General features: G+C 43.5%; 1 pseudogene; it reads left to right on the forward strand.

The window, feature by feature from the left end:
- Positions 1–11,689: 11,689 nt before the first annotated feature.
- LOC143592586 (SNW/SKI-interacting protein pseudogene) lies at positions 11,690–13,645 on the forward strand (annotated as a pseudogene).
- Positions 13,646–17,984: the final 4,339 nt, after the last annotated feature.

The raw sequence follows: 17,984 nt of genomic DNA on the forward strand, positions 1-17,984 counted from the left end.
CACCCAGAACCACTTTTAATAAATATTAAAAATATATAAAGTACGAATGTTATTTCTTTAAATGTAATAATGAATGGTAACATTTTCTCTTTCACCTATTTAAATATGTACTCTAAAAATTAGAGTATACACTCACAAATTTTTGAGAACATGTTGCCAAACTTAGATGTGGACATGTGGTCTAAGGTTGATGTTGGTTATATCTCCAACAATAACTCGAGCTAGTAACTTTTCAAATTCAATAGCGTTGAGGGTTTGTCCACTGTCTTGGAGAATGGAGACTGCTTGAATATCAATATTTCTTCTGTTATTAAAAAATATTGTCACATAATTACTTGACAAAACCGGAACCATATAAGGTTCCTATATGGGTCTTAATTTGAATCTCTCACTTACTTTATGGAATGATGCCAACATTCACTAAAGCTAAGGGCTATACACCTCTTAACATTATTCATCTTATTCGTCATCTCTGAGTCACGTCAGCTTTCCTCCATTATTCAACTTCACCCTTCAACACCGTTTAACCAAGGAAATACATAATTCTCCTCATTTTTTTTATCATTATCCATTTTCTATCTTCTTTTTTTTTTATTAAATTAGATTTCTTTTAAAAGGAAATGAGGCCATTAAAAAGGTTGGCCCCACCACCATTGGGTAGGGTTGGCATATCGTGTATGTCCGTACACGATAAGACACGAACACGAAATGTGTGTACCGACCTGTACACGACACGAAAACTTATCGTGTACCTGTATCCCAAACACGAACACGAACCTGTTAATACCTGCTATACATGATATGAACTGAAATCGATCCTACGACAGTCAAATTATTTGTATTAACCTAATTAGAAATGTCGGAAGAATGTGATGGCTGAGAGAAAGTAAGAATGTTTTAGGAATTTAGGGTTTAGGATAACTTATAATTATATATATTTAATTATTCAAATCTAATCAGGTACTTAACATGTACTTAACAGGTAAACAAGTATTTTACATGTTTAGAAACGAAAATTAACAGGTAGATTCGTGTCTACCTGTTTAGTACACGAAACTTGTTAAGGCCTTACCTGGTACCTGTTAAAGTCGTGTAGGTACGTGTCGTATATTCGTGTATCGGGTATAAATTGCTAGCTCTACCATTGGGTGAATGACCTGAATAACCATGGTCATTCCCCTCAGGTCATGTGTGAACCATTATTGGACGGGGCGGTGTTCACTGGTGTCACTCAGATGACATGACAGCCACGTCAGACCAGTTACCAACCCCTACCGGTGTATAGCGGTGGGTCTAAATTGTTAGATGTATTGAGGAGCCGACAAGGGTGGACCCACATTGAAGCTATCGGGTTCACGGGAACCAGTTAATTGTTGAAACTTGAAACTTTGAAAGGGTTGTGTGTAGTTTGGTTTTGAGCTAAAACCAAACCGAACCAATTTTCTTTTAGATTTTTCAAACTATTGGGTTTCGGGTTTATTGGTTTCTGGTTTATGGTTATTTGGTACAATTCGGTTTTTCAGATTTTGCTAATTGGGTCAAAATGTTTGTAAAAAAAAATTAACCCAACATATTGAAACTGGGATTTAGGGCTTAATAAATAAATAAATAAAATAATGATAATGATTAATATATTACTGAACAATGATAATGATTAATATAATACTGAAAATTTAATAAAATATATATTCAAAATTAAAACTAAAAGTATTAATATTATTAGTTATTAACCATATATACATAAACCAAACATATAGTTATTAGCCATATATTAAAACCACTCATGCATAAATATATATTTATGGTTGTTTTGGCTTGATCTTTTAGATTTGTGCACACACCTAATTGAAAGTTTAGTAGAGACGATATAACCAAAATACGGAGTAAACCGACAATAATTTTAAAACTTTGAAGCCTCCTCTCGCTAAACCATTTGATTTGATTCCGTATTTGTCCTACATTTTAATTTAATTTTATTATATATTATATATATACTTTTAAAACCAACCTAGGGTTACCGATTCTCGAAACCGACATTCGCCTTTCTTTCAAAGGATCAATCGGACGAAGTTTCAAACGAACGAGAGTAAGCTTTCTTTTCTGAATTTGTCAATAAGCTGCTCGACATACAGTACAAGAGCATGCTGCTCGCCATACTGTTGTCAATAAGCTGTCGTATCTTTAGTCAGATCTTTTGCCCATACCTCGTCAGGTACAGTACAAAAGATCTTCCTGTATCGTACGGACTGGCTTTTGGGCGGGAGTATTCCTCCTCCCGCCTTTGTGCGGGATTGTTCCCGGCTTTGCTCATTCCTTCAGGTGACAACTGAGTGATTTGAGAGCTAAGTGCCTTGTGCGTGTAGCCTTGCTGCGCGGGTGGCCTTCCCTGATGGCTTGTATCCGTAGCTGCGGGAACATGCAGAGTACTTCATCATTGGGAGGCATTTCCTGCGGGAACAGCTTGCGTACTGCGCGTAAGGACGTCACGTCTCTGAGCATGGTGAGTCCTGCGGATCCAGTTGGTTTCTGCGCAGACGTCCCAACTCAAGGTGAGTCTTGCGGGTCCAACTGGGCTCTGCTGGGACCTACCTCTTCAAGTCCCCCCAGTCCAATGTTCTTCTCATGAATGTTTAATAAAGTGAGGTGAACTTTTGGACTTAAGCAAAGGGTTTTGAAAAGGGTTTAGTTTTAAGGTTTTCCATGGGGATTCTTCCCGCGGAAGTCCTTGTCACTTGATGAAATTCCCGACTTTCCTGCTTGATCTTTGGGTATGATGCGGGTAGTTCTGTAACCTCCTCGCAAGTCAGGAGCGTTGAGTCCCACTTGTGTGGATTCTCCATGAGGTTTTGGTAGTTTCGAACATAGTGATCAATTATGTTAAAACCACCAATTTCATCCTGGAGCTTCAAACAATGTAGTTCTCGACGTTCCCGCTATGCGGGGATGTTATTTCCGTTTCCGCAAGCATTGCCCAGAAGATCCTTCTTGGTTTCAATTCTCTAGGGAGCGCTAGGTATGTGAAGGGTTTTGCCTTGACACTGTACCCGCGCTCGTCTTACGGTTACTTTACTTCCAAGGTATTCCTGGCGTCAATTCCCTGCGGGTGCTAGGTATGTGAAGGGTTTGCCTTAACACTGTACCCGCACCCGTCTTATGGTTACTTGGTTGCCAAGGTATTCCTGGCTTCAATTCCCTGCGGGTGCTAGGTATGTGAAGGGTTTTGCCTTAACACTGTACCCGCACCCGTCTTATAGTTACTTGGTTGCCGAGGTATTCTTGGCTTCAATTCCCTGCAGGTGCTAAGTATGTGAAGGGTTTTGCCTTAACACTGTACCCGCACCCGTCTTATGGTTACTTGGTTGCCAAGGTAAGGGGTATTTTCCCGCTTACTTTTGAATCTTTTTGAATTTTTTTGAAATTCGAAGGGTTGGTGAAAGGATAAGAACAGTCCAAACCTCTGAAACGTCGTGCGACGGTTTCTTCTGACTGTGTCAGGACGTGCAGGAAGTTATGGTGACGTGACAGTACATGGTCATTCCAGACGCTTTTTCAGGCGCGTGGGCGCGATTTTTCGGGCGCGTGGCCGCGAAATTAATGGTACGCGTCCTTTCAACAGCTGTTGCCAGCTTGCTTTTTGCCACGTGTCATAGTTTCATTGCACCTTCGATTTCTCTCTCCTCCGCATTAAATTCATCGCATTAATTGCGATTAGTATATAAAGGGGGAGAGGGTTCTTTGTAATTCACACTTTCACTCTTCTCTTCATCTTCAAAACGATTTCCGGCGAATACTCACCTTTCAGTCGAGCATTTTCTTGAAATCGTTTTCTTCTTTCATCTGCAAGATGTCTTCTCGTGATCTCGAATCTACAGCCCAGGAGGCTGGGGTGTTTGCCGATGACAAGAGTACTGCTGGCGAGTGCCAGTGTGCTCTGCTTGTCGATCTGTATCAGTACATCGTCAGGAAGTTCATGCTCGAGTCTCTCGAGCCTGAGTTTCCTGAACCCCATCAGACGGTGTATGATGCCCCCAGAGGCAAGATCGGGGTATATGCTGCATTCTTTGTTTATGGGAATCTTAGGTTCCCATTGACAAAGTTTGTTTACCGTGTCCTTGAGAGGCACGGTGTACACCTGACCGAGGTGCACCCGATGGCGATCGCGAAGATTTGCCACTTCGAGTGGGTGTGCCGGATTCTGGGCATTGAGCCCTTCGTCGACCGCCTGATGACCTTCTACTCTTGGAGGTGCATCCAGGGGTGGTATACGCTGATAACCCGGATTAAGGGTTTGAAGATTTGCGCAACCGAACGCAGTCTTCGCTCGTGGAAGCGGGAGTTCTTCTACATCTCCGCTCGCGCCATCCCCCTTGCCATGAAATTCAAGAATGGGCAAGCACTTCCCAGCCTTCACGCCTCCAACTACCAGGAGGCGGAATGGTTCTCGAAGATATCCCGAGTCCAATCTCCGGTTTACCGGTTTGCGGAGTCCGGGATGGTGATGCTGGGGATGAGCCGGGTGTGGAAGGATGCGGATGCGCAAAAGATCCCAATCGTCCTTGAATACGGTTCGAACTCTGTTCCTTACGGTATGCTCTGTTTCTTTTTGTTAATTTAGAATCTCTTCTAACTTCTTTCCTGTTTATTTCAGAGGGGAACGACTTGCAGTCGCTCATGTACCCGCGGGAGGCTGACGGTCCCGCTCGGATGGGTACTCGCGCTCTAGACGAGAACGAGTTGCCCATCCTAGAACAAACGGCGGATCGGTTCGTGGAGGTCTACCCGTTAGGCCACGAGATCCTTAGCGCCAGGCGGCCAGGTAAGGCGCTATTCAACCCTCGACCCCTCAATGTTGAAACCTCTGCTGGAATTCCTCTAATCTTATGTTCTGATGAGGAATCCGCAGATGGTCCTCCGTTGGTGCGGAAGAAGAAGGCTGCCGGCGGGAAGGGGAAGGAGAAGGTGGCCTCCACTGCCGATCCGGTGCCTCGGTCTGATTCGGAGACCGAGAGCGAAGAGGTGGCGGGGAATCCCGGTGGTGATAAGACCACCGCTCCGGAGGCTGCGACAACTGTCACCTCCGGAGAGCCCAGGATGACAATGGTGAGCGGCGTGAAGAGGCCGGCTCCATCGGGTTCATCCCCGCCTGTCCGTACATTTAGGCTCAAGAAAACCCGTAAGTACAAACTTTATTTTTAACTTCATAATTTTCCATATTTAATACTTTATCTTCTTTGTGCAGGCGTGGATGTTGACGCATTCCAGGGTGGAGCGCAGAGGAGTACCCCTCCGCCCATGACGGTAGGCTTGGTCAGCCTACCTGAGGCGACGACCCAGGCGGCTGCGCCTGCGCCTGCTTCCACTGGTTCAGTTGCTCACTCCGTTGAGCCGACTGTTCCAGCTGTGATGACCTCACCGCCGGCTGTCAGTGCCATTTTTACCGCATCTTTCACTGAGCCGGTGGTTACTTTTGCTGCGGATTCCGCAGCGGCGACCGCTGCGGCTGTTACCATGCCTCCGTCATCGGCAACGACGACCGATCCTTCAGGTATGCATGGGGCTTATCGCTAACCTCTGCCTCCTTCCCATCTGCCTGACCTCTTGGATGGATTTCCCTTGGGTTCAGGTGATGGGTTTGGCGGCTATCGGCCTGTTGTTGACCCTACAGGTGCGTAGGGTTCTTTTGGCCCTTTTCATATTTTTATCATCTTTTCCTAACTGCTTTATGTTTTTTGCAGTGTCGGATTCCAATGAAGTGTATGTTCCACGATGGAACATCCGCCGAGGAACAACCCTTCGCACACCTGTGGAGTGCGTGGAGTGGGCTCGTCACGCTGCTCCCAGTGGTGCGTTGGGGGAAGCCATGGCTAGCTACCAGGAGGGTAGGCTAACCAATGAGCTTCGGGTTCTCCTGGCCCGGATGCAGCCGCGCGTCGAGCTGCTTTGTCGTGAAAACGACAAGTTAAAAGCAGCTCGTCTTCAAGAAGTAGCTCGGGCGCGGGCTGTCCGGAAGGAGAACGTAAAGCTTACCGCAGCTGCTGCGGAAAAGGAGAAGGCCTTCAAGGCCCTCGAGGTTGAAGTTCAGGCCCGGCTCGAGGCCCGTTCCAAGGCTGCCCAAGCTGTTAATGAACAGCTTCGGCTGGCTAAGGAAACTGCAAGGAACGCAACCGAGAGGGCCACCAAGGCTGAAGCTGTTGCTGAGCCTCTACGCGTGGAGAATGAAGAGCTTAAAGCCAAATTAGAGGCTCTCCAGCAGGCTCATGATGCCTTGGCGATGGAAGACGCCAAAAAGCTCCAAGAGATCTTGGACCAGAGGGGGGTGCTTGACCACACTGAACGGAAGCTAATGGGCGTCGAAGAGGCTGCGGCTAAAGAAGTGTTGCTTGCCAACCTCAACAAGAGTGAAGCCGAACGCGCCCGTACTGAAGCTCAAGCTGCCCTCCAGGAGGCTCTGGTTTCCAAGGAATGGCTTCTTCGAGAAGCGTTGTCTCAGGTATGTTTAGTTTTATAAAGTCTTCGCGCTTTTCTTTGTAAATAGAAAAGGTTTTGATACTTGTATTTTTTCTTGTAGGTTGTGCATCGGGTCTTTGCTGATACGTCTTATGACGATGCTATGAGCGCAGCCCTCAACGCTTCTCACGAGGATGGGGAAAAGGCCGGCTTCCTGCTTGGTCTAGGGTTCGTTGAGAAAGGCATCCCGCCTTCCAACTTCCCTTTGTATAATGTTGATACTGAAGCTGTTTATGACCAAGCAGTGAATCAGTATGCCGCCTTCCCGCATCCGGTGGTGGAGAAGGTGAACCAAGTTGCTACTGCTGATGATGGGCTAGCTATCCTTAAAGCTTTCCTTGAACTGCCACGCTCTACTGATGGTGCTGGTCCAAGTGGAAGTGGCCCTGAAGCCTGATCCTGAAGATCCCTTCCCACTGTTAGGATAGGTTTAGCTTGTATAGATTTATTTTCTTGTAGGCGGGTAGTTACCCGGCCATTCTTGTAATGAATCATTGTGAAATATAAATCTTTGTGCGGGTAAGACCGCTATTTTCACTGGATTCCTTGCTTTATAAACGTTATATGACTTGCATACTTTAGTTTAAATTAGCAATTTTCCAAGTGTTTAGAATAAGTTAACCTTTGAACGTGGTAGGTAATAGGCTGAAGTTTTGCTTCCTCTTTCGTGATTGTGCGAGTAGGACCGTCACTTGCACTTAGTAGGATGGCTAAACTTTACCTACATCTGACCTGCGTGGAGGTTTTCCTCATCTTTTTTGAAATTTCTAAGTGTTTAGGATAAGTTAACCTTTGAACGTGGTAGATAATAGGCTGAAGTTTTGCTTCCTCTTTCGTGATTGTGCGGGTAGGACCGTCACTTGCACTTAGTAGGATGGCTAAACTTTACCTATATCTGACCTGCGTGTAGGTTTTCCTCATTTTTTTGAAATTTCTAAGTGTTTAGGATAAGTTAACCTTTGAACGTGGTAGATAATAAGTTGAAGTTTTGCTTCCTCTTTCGTGATTGTGCGGGTAGGACCGTCACTTGCACTTAGTATGATGGCTAAACTTTACCTATATCTGACCTGCGTGTAGGTTTTCCTCATCCTTTTGTTAGAAATTCTCTGTTTTGAATAAGTTAACCGTTCGACGCGCGGTTGTCAATAGGTTCGGTTTCCTCTCATGATTTGTGCGGTTAGGACCGGCACTTTCATTTAGTTGACCAAAGTTTACCTATGACTGACCTGCGTGAAGGTTTGCCGTTTTTTGGGTTTATGCGGGTTTTGCCGCCTTCCCCACGCAACGACTTTCCACGCAATTATGCGGTGAAAACCGGCATATCCGTGTTGAATAAATTAACCGTTCGACGCGCGGTTGTTAATAGGTTAGTGTTCAGTTTCCTCTATCATGATTCATGCGGATAGACCGGCACTTTCATTTAGTGGGATGACTGAACTTTTCCCCTTCAACTGACCTGCGTGAAGGTTTGCCGTTTTTTGGGTTTATGCGGGTTTTGCCGCCTTCCCCACGCAACGACTTTCCTCGTAATTATGCGGTGAAAACCGGCATATCCGTGTTGAAAGTTCATAAAGTATAAATGTAAAATCATCAGCGTCGATGTTCTAAGGAGAATCATTTCCATTAGAAGTGGCTCTGGGCCTTTTCTTTACAAATTTGGAATTGATCTACATGCAAACTGTGTAATTGAGCTCCCTTCCATGTTGTTGGGATGGGATTGCCATCGAGCCGATATGCACCTGGTTCGGGATCTCATTCTTTACGCAGTATGTAGTCTCCACATTGAAGCTGGAAATTTTATTCGTGTTTTCCCCAGCTGGGGTTCTACACGGATCAGCCTGCTCAGCGTTCATTGCGCCACGAGGTGCGCGAGCGTCCCATCTCTGACAAATGCTTCGACCATGTCTTTTACGTCTGTGCATTCTTCAGTGTTGTGGCCTTTTGTCCTGTGAAAGTCACAGTATTTGCTCCGATCAGCATTGGGACGATGTCGGATTATTGGAGCCTTTGGCCATGGGAGCTCCTCAGTGGCGAATATCTCGGTGACGCTTTTGGTGAGTGGCGTCCATCTGGAGTTCTGGTTCGACCGTACGTTATCCCTTCCGCCTAACCGATGTTGCAAGCCGGATGAGGTGTCAAAGTTTACCCTTGACTGCCAAATGCCTAGCTTCCGCTTTTTGTTTAATCGGGCGGTAAGGACGTTGTCTTCTCTTGTTTTCTGGGTGTAGAGGTTTGTGCTCTGTGGGAGATCTCTACCCAGTTGCCTCTCAGTTTCCGCAAAGCGTTTAGCTGCTGTCATGATGGCATCCCATGTGGATGGCATGCCATCTTTACCCGTTAAGGTGCGGATGAGCTCTGGGTCGTTCGCGCCCTGAATAAAAGCAGCGCGAACAAGATCTTCGCTAATGTTACCCAGACTTAACTTCTTTGAGTTGAAGCGAGTGATGAAGTCTGGCAAAGATTCATCTTCCTCTCGAATGCATTTGAGGATTGTCCATTGCTCTTCGGTATACTTTCGTTGTTGGCTGAAGTGTTGGCTAAACTTCTGTTGGAAGTCTGCCCAGTCGTAGATGTGGTTGACCGGTAGACGATCGAACCACGCTCTAGCTGGCCCAACAAGCGTCATTTGGAACATGTAACACCACGTAGGTTCCGTCCAATTGCTGACGGTTGCCCCCGCTATGAATCTGTTCAAATGATCGTCTGGGTCAGATATACCATCATATGTGCCTATGTTGGACATTTGTTTGGCACTTTTTGGGGCAATTGCTTCCCCAATGTCCCTTGCAAATTTGGACGTTCCCGCATTTGCCACAGTTGGTCTGAATGTTTTGGAGAAGTCACGTGGATTTCCACCTGTGTTTTTTGGTTTGAAGGCTTCTCCAAAACGCCTTCTCTGTTGGGAGTCCGTTTCCTTACGCTTCCCTTTTGCCCTATGGCGAGGGTTCGCGTCGGTGTCGGATTCCTCCGAGTCATCGTCCAAGTATTCTTCGAATTCGTCAGCCTGTTGGACGGAACGCAAGCGTTCGTCCAACTCAGCTTGGAATTCCTTCTGACGTGCCTCCGCCCATGCCTTAACTTCATCGAGTGTTTGGCGGGGGAGTCTTGTTCGTTTCTCTAACTGGGTATCGGTGAATCCCAGTGAGCGATTATTTACTGCACTTGCCCCAGCTTGGGTAACTGGGGTAGTGTTCGTAAAATTTACTTCACTTGCCCCGGCTTGGGTAACCGGGGTAGTGTTTGTAAAAACTGTGTAGTCAGTATTCCCCCCAGTAGCTGGGGTTGTGGTTACCGGAATTTCTTTAACCATCTTTCCAGAAGTTTGAAAAAACTGAAAAGAAATGAAGTTCTAGCTTTTATGCACGGATGGCGCCAATGAAGAAACACTAAGTGACCCGGGGCAGATTACGGATAACCTGGGGGTTAGATAGATGTTTCCCACGAGGGGTTAGACCCGGTAAAGATGGTTCTTCTGATAACCTGCAAAACAGACACCGTGAGCTTGTCACTGAGAAGGGGGGGTTCCTCCTTGTGACCACCCTCCGGCGTGAGAATCAGACTAGATTGCTCTTTAAATATAAATGTATATTAAGAGATTGCTAGAGCAGATATCCGGTATAATATGATGATAATATGATAAGATGAGATGATCATACCATTTGGGGTATTTATAGCCGAAGGTAGGTTTCCAAGGAGGTGTGGCCGGCTGAATAGTATTCCTGTTCTACCAACTGTGGCCTACGCACGTGCCCTGCTGGTAGTTGGTGGGTAGGCAGCGGCTGATAGTGACCAGGCCTGCTGTGTACTATTCCTTTTCCACCAACTGCCGGCTATGCACGTGGTATAACAGGAGTTGGTGAGTAGGCAGCGGCTAATAGTGACATACAGTACAAGAGCATGCTGCTCGCCATACTGTTGTCAATAAGCTGTCGTATCTTTAGTCAGATCTTTTGCCCATACCTCGTCAGGTACAGTACAAAAGATCTTCCTGTATCGTACGGACAAGCTTTTGGGCGGGAGTATTCCCCCTCCCGCCTTTGTGCGGGATTGTTCCCGGCTTTGCTCATTCCTTCAGGTGACAACTGAGTGATTTGAGAGCTAAGTGCCTTGTGCGTGTAGCCTTGCTGCGCGGGTGGCCTTCCCTGATGGCTTGTATCCGCAGCTGCGGGAACAGGCAGAGTACTTCACCATTGGGAGGCATTTCCTGCGGGAACAGCTTGCGTACTGCGCGTAAGGACGTCACGTCTCTGAGCATGGTGGGTCCTGCGGATCCAGTTGGTTTCTGCGCAGACGTCCCAACTCAAGGTGAGTCTTGCGGGTCCAACTGGGCTCTGCTGGGACCTACCTCTTCAGTGTCCCTACAATCCTTTTAGCACTTTTGTTTAATTGTTTCTCCTTTAATTATTATTATTATAAGTGTGTTGCATGCTTGCATTTACCTTCTCCTAGTGCCTTGTAAGCTTCTGTTTATACTTGTATATGTTCCTATTATGAATCATAGCAGGCCAGGTTATGGAGAAGGTATTATGTGATGTGTTCGATATTTATTATAATAGTTTATTTTGTTATGTTCCTCGACCCAACACTAAAGTGTTAAAGTATGGTTATGAAAAATTTAACAACGGGAAAAAGGTGAACCCATAGGAAAAAAATCTTGGTTTTGACTGTTTGTAACGAGTTGACCTGCGCTCGTTTTGTTTTAGCTGGTTTAGTAAGTTGCTACTTTATACCAAATTTATTTGCTGAATCGCTTGTATAGTTAGTTATGTATTAGCCACATATATACAGATGATGGTATTATCTTGAAAATCTGTGACTATATTTATGCATGAGTGGTAGTATCTTTTTACCGAGCCGGGGGTCTCACCGGAAGCAGCCTCTCTATTCCTATGGGGTAGAGGTAAGGCTGTCTACATCTTACCCTCCTTAGACCCTACCATAGCTTTGCTATTGGTGGGACTACTGAGTACGTTGATGATGATGGTAGTATCTTTTTGAGTTTGTTTGAGCTGCTGCTGTTCATGCTGTTTGAGTTATGGTAGTTAAAGGCTCAAGGCGCATAGGCCGTTTTGAGTGTTGTTTCGTCTGTTTTAAACTGTTTTCTGGCACTCAAGGCACCTAGGCGCGTTCCTCTGAGTTTTTAACTACATAGGCTTTAGTTAGGCGGTACTGTTGATGCAGTAAATCTTTATTTAGGCTGTTTATATAAGTCATCATGAGTTTAACTTGTATATCTCAGTAGCATTGGATATTACACAAGGATCTGTTTGATTTATTTTGATGTTTCTTTTTGTAGGTGTTTGTAGCAATGACAGTTCTGAAGGAGATAATGCCACCAGCCAAATCATCTGCCGCTACACCCTATGATCATTCAAATGATCCTTGGTTCAAGCATAGGTACTCTGCCTCAACAGAAGAAGAAACAGCCAATATTGTTAAAACCAACCCTATCCCAATATATAATGCACCAGAAAGATTCAAATACCGGCCATCAAAACCACAAGATTTTGGTGATGGTGGAGCATTTCCCGAGAGTCACTATGCACAATATCCACTTGACATGGGTAGGAAAAAAGATTCAATTTTTGGCCCAGAAACAATACCTGTTACTGTCGATGACAGGGGAATTTTAACTTTTGATGCTATAGTGAAGCAAAATGAAAATTCTAGAAAGATTGTGTATTCGCAACACAGAGATATCGTCCCCAAGATTCTGAAAGACGATGAAGAAAAACATGAAGACGATTATGAGAAACAACAGGAGATTGAGAGAGTCACACAAGAAACAAAAGAAGCTCTTGAAAAGAATGGAAACGTGAAATTAAGCGCAACACAACCGAAAAACGTTCAAACTAAATCTCAAGACTCAAAACTTATTAGGTACAAACCGTCGCAGCAATCGGCTACTTTTAACCCAGGTGCCAAAGAAAGAATCATCAGGATGAAGGAAATGGCAGTTGATCCGTTAGATCCACCCAAGCATAAATACAAGCGGGTCCCAAAAGCCAACGGGTCACCCCCTGTTCCCATCATGCACTCGCCACCACGACCCGTGACGGTTAAGGACCAGCAAGATTGGAAAATCCCACCTTGCATTTCCAACTCGAAAAATCCTAAAGGGTACACAATTCCGCTTGGTAAGCGTTTGGCAGCCAATGGCAGAGGACTTCAAGAGGTTCAAGTTAATGATAACTTTGCAAAGTTTTCAGCAGCTCTATATGTATCAGAACAACAGGTTCGTGAAGAGGTATCATTGAGATCCAAAGTTCAAAAAGAAATGGTGATGAAAGAAAAAGAAAGAAAAGAGCAAGAGCTACGCGCATTGGCCCAAAAAGCTCAATTTGAGAGGACTGGTACCGGTCTCACTGTCACTGGTTCAGGCTCATTTGTACCTGATATCAGAATGATGAACACCGATGAGCCAACGATGCCTGTACATGAACATAAAGATAAACGTGGGCTCGACCTTGATCAAGACTAGGCAAGAGAGACAAAAGAGGAGAGGGAAGAACGGATCCAGAGAGAGAAAATTCGAGAAGAAAGACATAGAGAGCGTGAGAGAAAAAGACGGCTGGAAGCTAAAGATGCAGCCATGGGAAAAAAGAGTAAGGTCACACGAGACTTTGACCGTGACATTAGTGAAAAAGTGGCTCTTGGTATGGCTTCAGCAGGATTGAGCCGTGGTGGTGAGGTCATGTATGACCAGCGGTTATTTAACCAAGACAAGGGAATGGACTCGGGTTTTGCAACCGATGATCAATATAATATATACGATAAAGGCTTATTTACTGCACAACCGACCTTATCTACTTTATACAGGCCAAAGAAGGACGCTGATGATGAGATGTATGGTAGGGCTGATGAGCAGCTTGACAAGATTAGGAAGACAGACCGGTTTAAGGGGTTCACGGGTGCGGGTGAGAAGAGCCGGTCGAGGGGTGGGGCGGTTCAGTTTGAGAGGGATGCGCTTGAAGATGATCCGTTTGGTTTGGATCAGTTTTTGACCAAGGTCAACGACGGGAAGAAACCGCTTGATAAGATTGGGAGTGGTGGGACCATGAGAGCGAGTGGGGGTGGGTCACGAGAAGGATATGAAGGGTCCGGTAGGGCTCGTATTGGGTTTGAAAAGGGGCAGTGATTCCAGTCCATAGTGTTGCCGATTTGGTTCCTATGGGAATTGCTTGCATTACATGTCTTAAGTATTTGACTTTGTATTAAACTGGATGTTTGTTTTACTACTCAAAACTATGCAAGTTTATTTCATCTGCACTATCTTATTATTTTTCAGATATAAACTGTCACATGAGTGTGCTTTGTTTAATATAGATAATTTTATGCATCTTTTAAAACATTAGCATGAAATTGTTTGCATTTAATAAGTGATAATTATCCAAATTACTTATTTAAAAATTTTAAATAAAATATAAATACTTCTAGTTTTAAATTGTTTTAGAATTTGAAGTATTTTAAATGACTACAATTTATATTTGTCATAATTCACTTCACAGGGACTAACCATGTTCTAGCAATGCATTGCACATGTAAAAATATGGTTACTCTCGTCTGTATTTGTGGGCTTGTGGCCAAGTTTTGACATCAGGTCAATGCAAATCTATGTTTTTTTTTCTTAAACACCAATGCATTGAGAGCAAGTAGCCAAGTGGTATATAATGCAAACCTAGTTAGCAATGTCTTCACAGAAGGGCCGGACCTGGCGGAGGGGGGGGGGGGGGGGGGGCTGGGTGGTCGATGGCCCCCGGCCCGACACCTCGTTAGGCCCGAAATTTTTTTTATGTAATTTTATGAAAAACAATATGTATATTTAATGTTTAAACTTAATTATATAACAACTAACTTGGTCTATTGGCAAAATGGTATAACTCCCAATCAAAAGGTTGCGGGTTCTAGTCTCATTTGAGATAAGTTTAAGCTAAGTTTTTTACACAACTCAAATCATAACCAGATATGTCAATTTAAAAATTAAATTGTTTAAACCCAACAAAAATTTTTCGCCTTCTTGAAGCCGGCCTTGCAGACTTGGATACATTCTTTTCATTGCTGAGAGCTAGATGCGTTTAGCATGATGACTGCATAAAGCCATACAAGAAGTCATGCATTCTTTATAAAAGCTAATCCTTATTATCAATCCTAGTACCTAGTAGAGCATTCCAATAGCTTCTTAATATCTATCTCTACAATCATATTACGGATCACTATTTTTTCCTCTACTTTTCGATCAAGTATTATTTTTTTTATACATTTATCATTATCTTTTTCTATTCTTCACCCACAATAACATTTTAAAAAACATTAGTATAAAGGATAAACACCGTTTCTTCATATTTGCTTATAAACATTGACATTTTTTCTCTCATACTCTCATTATTACTTACAACTATCCCATTTAATATAGAAAACTACTCACATAAATACAAGATCTATTACATAATTATGTAAACTAGAGTGTTCCCGACGCGCATTGCGCGGGGAATTCGACAACAGACCCGCATATTAAAACACGAATACGCAAACACATCGTAACGAATATCACTTCGGCACAACAAAATAGTTGGTATTGGTTCGGCTCATTACGGCATTGATGTGGTACCGACACTCGGTATGTGGTTACAATACAAAAAAAAAATTCTATTGCGAAAAAAACTCTGTTTTCATCGGAACTTACATAAGTTGTTGCGAATACAACTTTGTTTTAACGGCATGACATAAAAATATGAGCATGTTGTAACGGCATACTAAAGTTTTTAAAATATCGTATGCTAAAGATTACCAAAGAATCAATAACGTAAATGTATAAGTAATAACAAAAAACTATATTGGACGGAAAACACATGTTAAGATAGATACTAAAACCATGAAAACTTTGAGATGCTAAAGTAAAAAGTAAACAAAGTTTAGCAAAAAGAAATGCCATGAATCAAAACTAAAACAATTTAAAACTTGGAGGGACTACATTGAAATAATCTAAAATTTAAGGACTAAGGTGCAAAATTATACTATATATGAAAGGAAACACCGTATGTTTCTTTTAATATATAATATAGCTAGTTGGTTAACCCATCACGATGCGACAACGGAGTCTGGTGTACTTTTTTGTTTTGCTTGTAGAAAGCAACAGTCTTACACCAGGTTAAGAAAGTGGCCAACATTTGAGGTAACATCCATATTAGTTGCACATATCAAACTGACCAACATAGTTATATGCATCAAACTTGTCTGCTTTTTAGATAGTAGCCATATTAGTTACACCTATGTGGGCTGCATAACATATGTTTTGCGGCGGATCAAGAATAGTTGATAATAACAAAGCTGTAGGTGCTATTTACCAAAAGAATAGCAGTGATTATTTACAAAGAGGGCTCTAACCTCCTCAAGAACAAACAATGCTTGCTGTTTCATCAAATCCATCTTCAAATAAATCTGAAGTGCCACTCCGCCTACAATTTCACCCATTTTGAACCATCAACCAATTCCATTCCAGTCTTCATATTGTCGTCCGGCAAAACCGATTAGTATCCATATTCTTGTCAACCAATTCCACCGCTAAAGCTTCCTTATCGTCAACCATAATGGTGATCAATATAATTTAATAATTTGAATAAAACATATTCACTAATCGAAGTCAAACAAAGTCTAAAAATATAAAATACAAAATGACAACATATTGACAAACATTTAGACTACAAATATGTGATTCACCGGGAAAAATGGATTTACTTTATTAACTGTTCTTGGTGCACACATAATATACTAACAAACATTTAGACTACACATCCCCTGCACAAATCAAACAATAGACAACGCCACCATCACCTAGGGTTCCAAAGCGGAACTCGGCAACATTATCATCAATAATGATGGCGGTTATGGCGGTGGAAGGTGTTAGGATTAAACTCAAACACGAAACCGAACACACACACGAAAGCAATAAACGAACACGAGGATTTAACGTGGTTCGGTCTAAACTGACCTACGTCCACGGGTGGCAACTAGATATTCTTTATTGAGTGACGAAATATTACAAGTACATAATGTTGTTTATATAGAGACTGAACTAGGGTTAGTAAATTATTATGCAAGAAATCTAAACCGGGCCGGGCTTCGGTCTGGCCACCCTACACCCATCTGCCCTTTGGACTTCAAATAATAAATCGGGCCAACAAAAGGCCAACGAAACCCAACAATCTCCCACTCGGAGGCCTTGAATACTCTCATCTGCACTCCTAATTGTACTTCTGTAATCTGAACATTAAACTTCTTCTAGTTGCCACCGCCTTCTCATCAATTAACCTGAAGGCCCGTTGAAGCTCTCCGGAGCTCCAACACGTCAGTCACGGCTGAAACTGCCCCTGACCCGTTCTCTGTCCCTACCGGCTCCCACTGTAACAAACTACCGGATCCTGAGATAACCTGAGAACAAACACTCTCCATATTCAGCAAGTAATTCATTGGAGAGACTTTTAAAGTTGGAATACCGGTTTTCTTAATCCACTGTCGACCTGGAACTGTAACTGAAACACGACCTGTGCTCCCACTGTCACGATGTCCCCCAACTGATTTAACCTTCCTAGCTCGTTCATCCTGAATCTTCACTTTGGCTCTGGGTTTGTTACTTGCAAAACGAACCTTCTTCTGCCCACGAGATTCTGTGAACCGGATTTTGTCTTTCACCAAAACTGGATCCACTCCTTTCGATGACATGCCGACCATATACAATGAACCCATTTTCGTGCCACGAGCAACCACAAGATTCCCTTTGACTACTTTCCACTGCTCATTCCCGAACTTAACATCGTGCCTCTGGTCATCCAACTGCCCAACTGAAATCAAACGTTTCTTCAAACTTGGAATAACCCTCACGTCTTTCAAAGTCCAAGAAGTACCGGCTGAAGTTATCAAATCAACGTCTCCCATACCCGTAACCTCCAAAATATCATCATTCGCTAGTCGAACCTTTCCAAAATCCCCAAATTTAAGATTCTTCATCGTTTCACTACAGTGAGTGGCATGAAACGATGCACCAGAATCCATCACCCAAGCATCAACGCTACTCTCAACACTACAAACCAAAGCCTCATCACTACTGACCCCGTCATCTGTGTCGTCTTCTGTAACGTTCACCTCTTTCTTACCATTCGGACACTGATTCCTGAAGTGTTCTTTCTCTTTACAACCCCAACATTCAATATCCTTACGAGTCTTAGACTGACTCCTCTTCCTGCTCCCACTGCCTCGCTGTTTTCCCCTACCTCTACCTTCTGTGACTAGCATATTGCCTGATGATTCACCTGAACTTCTGCGTCTTGAATCTTCTCCCAGAATCAGATCTCGAATCCCATCGAAAGTAATATTTGTAGACGAACTACAAACTGCAGTCACTGTTTGCGACCAACTGTCGGGCAAAGAGGATAATAACAAGAGGCCTTGAACTTCATCATCAAACTTAATGTCAACTGACA

This window comes from Bidens hawaiensis, unplaced genomic scaffold (genome assembly GCF_021521415.1).
Source record: "Bidens hawaiensis isolate Kalapana, Puna unplaced genomic scaffold, B.hawaiensis_p1.1 tig00041074_1, whole genome shotgun sequence".
Lineage (NCBI taxonomy): Eukaryota > Viridiplantae > Streptophyta > Magnoliopsida > Asterales > Asteraceae > Bidens > Bidens hawaiensis.